General features: G+C 41.5%; 1 protein-coding gene across 1 annotated transcript in view; it reads left to right on the top strand.

Annotated features, from left to right (window-relative positions):
* Nucleotides 1-7,255: 7,255 nt before the first annotated feature.
* LOC132822248 (transforming protein RhoA) overlaps nucleotides 7,256-7,840 on the top strand; it is a 59,915-nt gene continuing 59,330 nt past the window's right edge. The window contains exon 1 of the mRNA XM_060835374.1: nucleotides 7,256-7,566. The gene's annotated coding sequence lies outside the window, so the exon portion shown is untranslated. The remainder of the gene's footprint in view (nucleotides 7,567-7,840) is intronic.

The raw sequence follows: 7,840 nt of genomic DNA, 5'->3' as shown, positions 1-7,840 counted from the left end.
CTCATGTTCCCCCTACACATTAACAGCACAGAGTGGGATGGGTGGAGAGTGTCAAGCTCCAGGGAGCGGTCATCCACAACAAGCTCTCTTGGATTCTTCATGTGAACGCACTAGTTACAAAGGCCCAACAACATCTCTTCTTCCTCAGGCAGTTAAGGAAATTTGGCATGATGGTGAATACTCTTGCCAATTTTTATAGGTGCACCATCAAGAGCATTCTGTCTGGTTGTATCACTACTTGGGATGGCAACTGTACCATTCAAGATCGGAGATGGTTACAGAGAGTAGTGAACTCGGCCTGGACAATCACAAAGGCCAACCTCCCATCTATAGAATCCATCTACTAGGCCCGCTGTCAAGGAAAGACTGCCAGCATTCTCAAAGATCCATCCCACCCTGGCAATTTTTTTCTACAACCTCTCTCATCGGGCAGAAGGTACAAAAGCCTGAACACACGCACCAGTCAGTTTCGTAACAGTTTCTACCCTACTGCATGTACTCACAAACTCTTAACATTCGCCTTTACCTGTGTTTTTGTTTTTGCCGCTGTTTACCTATTATTTACTGTCTATGTTACTTAACTCTGTGATCTGCCTGTGTTGCTCGCAAGACAACTTTTCACTGTGCCTTGTTACACGTGACAATAAATTCAATTCAATTCAACTCAATTCAATTCAAGTGCTGGCAAATGGGACTAGATTAGGTTGGGATATTTGGTCATCATGAATAAATTGGACCGAAGGGTCTATTTCCATGTTGTACACCTCTATGACTCTACAACTCTATGTCGTGTGACTTCTGACTTTGAATTAGTGAGGCATAGAGCAGGTGATTGGAAATCTGAAATGATGATGAGAGTTTGTTGTATTGTGAATGTTTTATGATCAGAGACAGCAAACCTTAAGATATTATCTTGCTTTTACTTTAGGATAAGCCCATTGATTGGAAAGCTATGGGCTTCAGTTCGCAGAAGATGAAGCTGAAAGAAGTTAATTGAGAACAGTTAGGAAATAGGTTACCCCAGTATAAAGATTTTACTTTGAAAATTTCAGACCAGAAGTGTTTGATTAGAAACCTGAATGGGTTATTTGAGCCTCATTAAATTTCAGTGCGTGAATCATCAAAGAAGAGTCTATGAAGTTCTCAAGACCAGGAACTAAAAGAAACAGTTAAAGTAAACTTATGGATGTGATAGAGAAGGGAACTCCTCATGGTATTTGAGTACTGGAAAGTGATGATGTTGGGTTACATGGGATTTTGTTCTGTCGTGCATTTCAAAATCTTTAACGTTGTTCAAATATGCAAATACCTTGGTTTGCTTTATTTTATCTTCATCACTTTTGTGTAACAAACCTCGGTTTTATTGTTGAAGCCAAATCTGTGATCTATCAAGCTGGATTTCAGTCTGGCATCGGACATCTCTAATAGTAACTTCAACTGGGATCATAACATCTAAGTTTAAGTGACAAATAATGAAATACCTTCTTGTCCTTTGATCGTTGTGTTGTCCAAGTTGAATTTATCGTCTCTGTCATCTGTGATCATAGGACAAGCCAAACAGAGGACAGCCAGAGAATTCCTAGAAGCATGGCACTCATCCACAGATTCAATCAACAAGCACATAGACCTAGATCGTATATACTGGCCACTACAATGGACAACTCGAACCAGCAACCAGAAGCAGCAGAAACTGAACCAAATAAATTCCAGTAGATACAGTACAGCAGCACTTCAGAGGAGGCTCCAAAGCAGTGAAGATGTCGCCAGGGGATGAAATGCCTGCAAATCAACTTCACATTTTGGCGAACATACATAACAGAAAGTGTATTGCTAAGTGGTGGCAGTGTGGAATTGTCACTGGATGAGTAATCCATAGAGCCTGGCTAATGTTCTGGGGATAAAGTGCATAATCCTGCAATGGCAGCTGGTGAATCTTGCATTCAATAAAATGAGGAATTAAAAGAAAGCTAGTCTAATGGTGATTAGTTCATTGATATCCATTGGGAAAGGAAATCTGTCATCTTTAGATTACTTACAGTGTGGAAACAGGCCCTACGGCCCAACAAGTCCACACTGATCCGCCGAAGCGCAACCCACCCATACCCCTACATTTACCCCTTACCTAACACTACAGGCAATTTAGCATGGCCAATTCACCTGACTCGCACATCTTTGGACTGTGGGAGGAAACCGGAGCACCCGGAGGAAACCCACGCAGACACGGGGAGAATGTGCAAACTCCACACAGTCAGTCGCCTGAGGTGGGAATTGAACCCAGGTCTCTGGCGCTGTGAGGCAGTAGTGCTAACCACTGTGCCACCGTGCCGCCCTCCTGGCCCGTGATTCTAGACCCATTGAAATACAGTTGATTCTTAACTGCCCTCTGAAATAGCCTAGAGAAAATATCAGTACAAAAGTTATTTGGGATAGGTTAAAAATGCCAGCTTTACTTAGCTGTGCCCATATCCCTTGCAAAAATAAGTCACATGATTATAATAGCCATCTTTGTTGCACTGTTTAATGTGCTTACAACACAGATGTATAAAAATTGGTTTTTAATCCATTTGTGACATCTTTCAACATTCTGGTGACTTTCTTGTTCATCGTGGCTTTGATAAAGTCCTTTTCCTCACAAGACACATCCTCAGCAATGCCCTCTGCCTCCACCAAAACATGGATTCATTTTGGTCCCTATGCTGTTCAAAGCCAATAACTTTACAATGAAGATTAATGTACCACTTCATTTTCGGTTTGTTTGGTAGTTGTGACATACCTTCAGGTATTTTTGGGGATAAAGACATTTGATAAATGCAAGTAGCTCTTATTGATATCACGGTGTAGAGATTGAAATCGGATAAAAAGATAAAATTGTTTCTTGAATTAGTCTAAAGATTTTGTTGTTCTTTTTCTACCAACATTATACTTTACATAAAAACATGCTCCCTGACATTAGTCCTGAACTTAGCAGTTAATTGTGCTCCGTTAATGGAAAGATCTGTGACCATCCTTTGTTTTATTTCCAGGATTTAAATGCTGGCTTTGTATCAAAGATCAGAACTGAAAACCAGCTTGAGCATAACTCTATGTGGAAACCTAAAATTCATTTATTTTAATAATATAATTCCACATTCTGTTTGATTTGTTAAACTGAGTCTCATGTGCCCTTGAAGGCAAACATGAAAGAATTCACAGAATCATAGAAAATTTATGACACAGAAAGAAACAGGCCACTTGGCACACTGCATCTGTGCTAGCTGAAAAACAAGGCCACAAAACCTAATCCAATTTTCCAGAAATTGATCAAGAGTCCGATAGACTACAGTCCTACAGCTGTAAAAATGGACACAATTTTAAACATTGAGGGTTACTACCCTTTGGGGCTGTTACAAAAGTTCTGAATTATAGAATCCAACTATCCTCTCCATGAAAAGATATTTCCTTACCACCCCATCTAATCTTTCAACCAGTTACTTTAGATCTATGCTCCCTAATCATGCTAAAGTAAACAAACCTCTTCCATTCACTTTACGTAAGCCTTTCACAATGTTGTACATTTCGATCAAATCTCCCCTCTGTTTGAAGTAGTACAACCCTAAACAATACAATCTTCTCTCATAGCTGTATCTTTCCAGTCCCTCCAACACCATTGTAAATTTCTTCTGTACTCTTTGGAGTATAATTACATCAGGAAGGGAACAAGGGTTGACTTTCTTTCCTTTTCAGCCTGGGGACATTCAGGCCTTGTAAAATTGAATGGCCCGGATTTCTGGACTGTCAGGAAACATATCTGATACAGCAAAAATGGACAAAATTAGGAGTCCCACCTCAAATCGGGGGGTAACACATTTCCGCAAGGGTGGCAGTGGAGTTGACTTCAAACATGCAAAGTTCCCAGAGGCAGATAGTGATTTAAATGATCAGGATATTTTTGTTGGCCATGCGAAATGGGTGGATGGGCATAGGGTAGCATTGGGGCTATAAAGGGCCGTGTAGATGTATAAATGGGCATGGGGGCACAGGGGGTGCGAGGAGCCAAGGAGTGGGGGTAGATGGGGAATGTGAGTAGATTGTCACTGGTTGGTCCAGGATGTATATGATATATGATGGATAAAGAGGTGTTGGATGGTATGGATGGGGCGTGTGGAGTTTGTGAGGGTGAGAAGGAGTGAGCAGGAGGAATGTTGAATTTTTTAATCCTCATTTTAAAATATTGACCTTTCTGCCCAGCTGGTCTCAGGAACTGGCAACCCTCTTAGGTTTTTCCTGGATCACACAGTTCAGCTTCAAGACCAAACCATCCCTCACTCCTCCTTCTCCCATCTCCACAAAAAATTGAAAGTGCAGGCATCCATTTATAAAGTTTGGGGTCACAGAGCCTTTATCTCACAACTGAACTTCTTCTCAAAACAACATCTTGTATTTATATAGCACCAAAGAGGGTGAATCAGTTTCAGTTTGTTAAGGATTAAATTTTCAGTCATATTGTAAAAGCAAAGCGGACCACGAGTAGTGCACCTTCTGTATTACTAGCAAGATCGAGCCTGGTTGAAGGTAAAATGGAGACAATGCCTGTGAAAACCATAAGAAAGTAGTAGATCATGTATTATGTGTGCTATAATAATTTGTATAAAGCTTGGAGGTGTTTTTAACCTACCAGAGTTAGCTTTACGTTTCACAATGATGAGATTGGCCCACCCTGCTTATGCATAAAATAAATGATCATTAGCTTGATTTCCAGAGTTTTCTGATCAATTCCTTAAGTTATCCGATATCAGCTCCTCAATCAGGGAGCTTCAGTGGAGCACTGCAAAACAAAACTTGATGCCAAGGTGGCAGATAACCAAAAACTAATTGGTTTTAAGGAAGACAGTATTTCAAAGGAGGAAAGAAAGATGAGGAGGCCAATAAACTAAGGAAAGGAATTTCAGAGTTTGCAGCCTTGGCAGCTGAAGGGATAGTTTTTAATAGTGGAGCAATTAAAATTGGAGATGCTGAAAAAGACAACTCGGGTATCTCAGAGAATTACAGAGTTGGAAGAGCAGCAGAAAGTATGAGATGATTTGAAAACAATGATGAGGACTTTAAAATCAATGCATTGTCTAACCTGGAACCAAAGTATGTCAATGAACACAGTGGGGGGATGGGGGATTGGGACTTGATGTACATTACGATATGGGCAGTAGAGGGTAGAATGTGAAGGCCACCAAGACGAGTGCAAGTATAATTACGCTTCTAAGTAACAAAGATGTGGATTAGAGTGTCAGCTGCATGTGAGCTGAAGCAAGGGCAGAGTTGAGTGATATTACAGAGGTGGAAATAAGTGGTCTTGTGCTGGCATGAATATATAGTTGAAGTCTCGTGTAGAAACTCAGGTATTGTCTTTTGATGAGACCTGTAGAATTCTCTACACCATTAAGTTTATAATGAGGTTAGGAGCTGAGTTGCTCTGCTGGAACCTAAACTGAGCATTGATAGGCAGATTATTATTAACATTAGCCAGTATGTTGTTCCAGCTGGTTGCTAATTGATTTCAAATTTCAATATTTGCCATTGTGAGGTCCAAACCAATATCCCAGAACATGAACCTGGGATTCTAAATTACGAGATAAGAGTGGTGCTGGAAAAGTACAGCAGGTCAGGCAGCATCCGAGGAGCAGGAAAGTCAAAGCCCTTGATTCATAATGAAGGGCTTTTGCCTGAAACGCGATTTTCCTGCTCCTCGGAAGCTGCCTGACTTGCTGTGCTTTTCCAGCACCACTCTAATCTAGACTCTGATTTCCAGCATCTGCAGTCCTCACCTTTGCCCATTCTAAATTACTAGTCCTGCGACATTACCTATATGTCACTACCTCCCCAGGTTACCTCCTGGTTTCCTCATATATGATCTGATTCAATGCATGTTCATCTGATCTGGAATGAATGTTGAGGACTTGGTCAGAGTATTGAGTACAGGAGTTGGGAGGTCATGTTGCAGCTGTACAGGACATTGGTTAGGCCACTGTTGGAATATTGTGTGCAATTCTGGTCTCCTTCCTATCGGAAAGATGTTGTGAAACTTGAAAGGTTTCAGAAAAGATGTACAAAGATGTTGCAAGGGTTGGAGGATTTGAGCTATAGGGAGAGGCTGAACAGGCTGGGGCTGTTTTCCCTGGAGCGTCAGTGGCTGAGGGATGACCCTATAGAAGTTTACAAAATTAAGAGGGGCATGGATAGGGTAAATAGACAAGGTCTTTTCCCTAGGGTCGGAGAGTCCAGAACTAGAGGGCATAGGTTTAGGGTGAGATGGGAAAGATATAAAAGAGACCTAAGGGGCAACCTTTTCACACAGAGGGTGGTACGTGTATGGAATGAGCTGCCAGAGGATGTGGTGGAGGCTGATACAATTGTAACATTTAAGAGTCATTTGGATGGGTATATGAATAGGAGGGGCTTGGAGGGATATGAGCCGGGTGCTGGCAGGTGGGACTAGATTGGGTTGGAATGCTAAACCATTGAATGTATTCAAGAGGTGGTTAAATATACTTGGGGCAAATGGGTTCAAAGGTTATAGGGAGAAAGCAGCATTTGGCTATTAAGTTGGACTATCAGCTACGATCGTGATCAATGGTGGAGCAGATTCAAAAGGCTGAATGGCCTCCTTCTGCTCCTGCCTTCTATATTTCTACTCTGTAGAGATTCTATGACTTACACCCTCGGAGGAATAAAAATTGACTAATCTCTGTTTCAAATGGATGATCCCTGAGTTTTAAACAGTGACTCCTAGTTCTCGATCTGTCATAACAGATATACTTTTCTCCACATCCACCCCAAGCCTCTTTAGGAGTTTTAATGAAATCACCTTGTGCTCTTCTAAACTCTATGATCAGATAATCGCATTAGTGGTTCTATCCTCCTGAGACCAGGGCTTTTTTGAATGCAAATTTTAGTTTGACAGCCATTGAGTTGGCACAATGCCATTCCACTGGTGTATTTGTAATTTTTGCCAGAGCACTCACTGAGGTGAATGTAATCCTTGTGCAGTGAGTGCCACAGACCTGGAATTGAACCTGAAACCTTAAGTGTCTATGACTCAGTTCCACGCTGCAGAATGAATTTCACCAACTGAGGGGGTTAATTTCCTCTGGTAGCATGTTGGTGATTAATACGCCCGCATAAAATTGCTTTTATGGCAACTCAGTCATTAAAGCAGGCACTGAGGAATTTTCTCTGTAAATGTGTTAACCAGTGCAGTGCCACAGCCTTAACAAGAATAATCATAATTTGAAGAACACAGACACTAGTCCCCACCCTAATCTGAATTCTTCTGCTCTCTCTGTAGGTCCTTCACACGATCCATTACCAGCTTGCTGAGGAAATAGAGGCTTGTCTTTATCGAAGGGCTGTCTGTAGTGCTTTGAATTGTGGCTGCCACCCCCTCAGGCGTGGCCACATTGATCTGGAGGGCGCGTTGTCTGAGCCTGAGCTGGTTGGAACCGAGAGAGAAGAAGAAAAAGGAAGCGGCGCCAGAGAAAGGACAACAGAACCTATCCTTAAACAGAGAGGGAAATAAAAAAAATAACCTTGTCGGTAAGTCACCTTCCCTTCTCTGTAACTGGGGAACTCCTCAGATTTCTTTTAGAAGTAGAAATTGATCCAAAAGGCCTCTTCGATCGATATAACTTCCTCCCTTCCCCTTCTTTTGTTTTGGGGAGGGGGGACATTTTTGTTCTTTTAGAATTGACAGGACATTTGTTTTTAAAAAAACACCTTCATTTGGCAGGGCTTTAAAAAGCAGTTTCTGAAATAAGAATTTTGAATTCTTACCAGTGAGATGTTGTGCATGTCTGGTGTTTTAGTCTTG

This window comes from Hemiscyllium ocellatum, chromosome 14 (genome assembly GCF_020745735.1).
Source record: "Hemiscyllium ocellatum isolate sHemOce1 chromosome 14, sHemOce1.pat.X.cur, whole genome shotgun sequence".
NCBI lineage: Eukaryota > Metazoa > Chordata > Chondrichthyes > Orectolobiformes > Hemiscylliidae > Hemiscyllium > Hemiscyllium ocellatum.
This window is presented reverse-complemented; position numbering and strand designations above follow the sequence as displayed.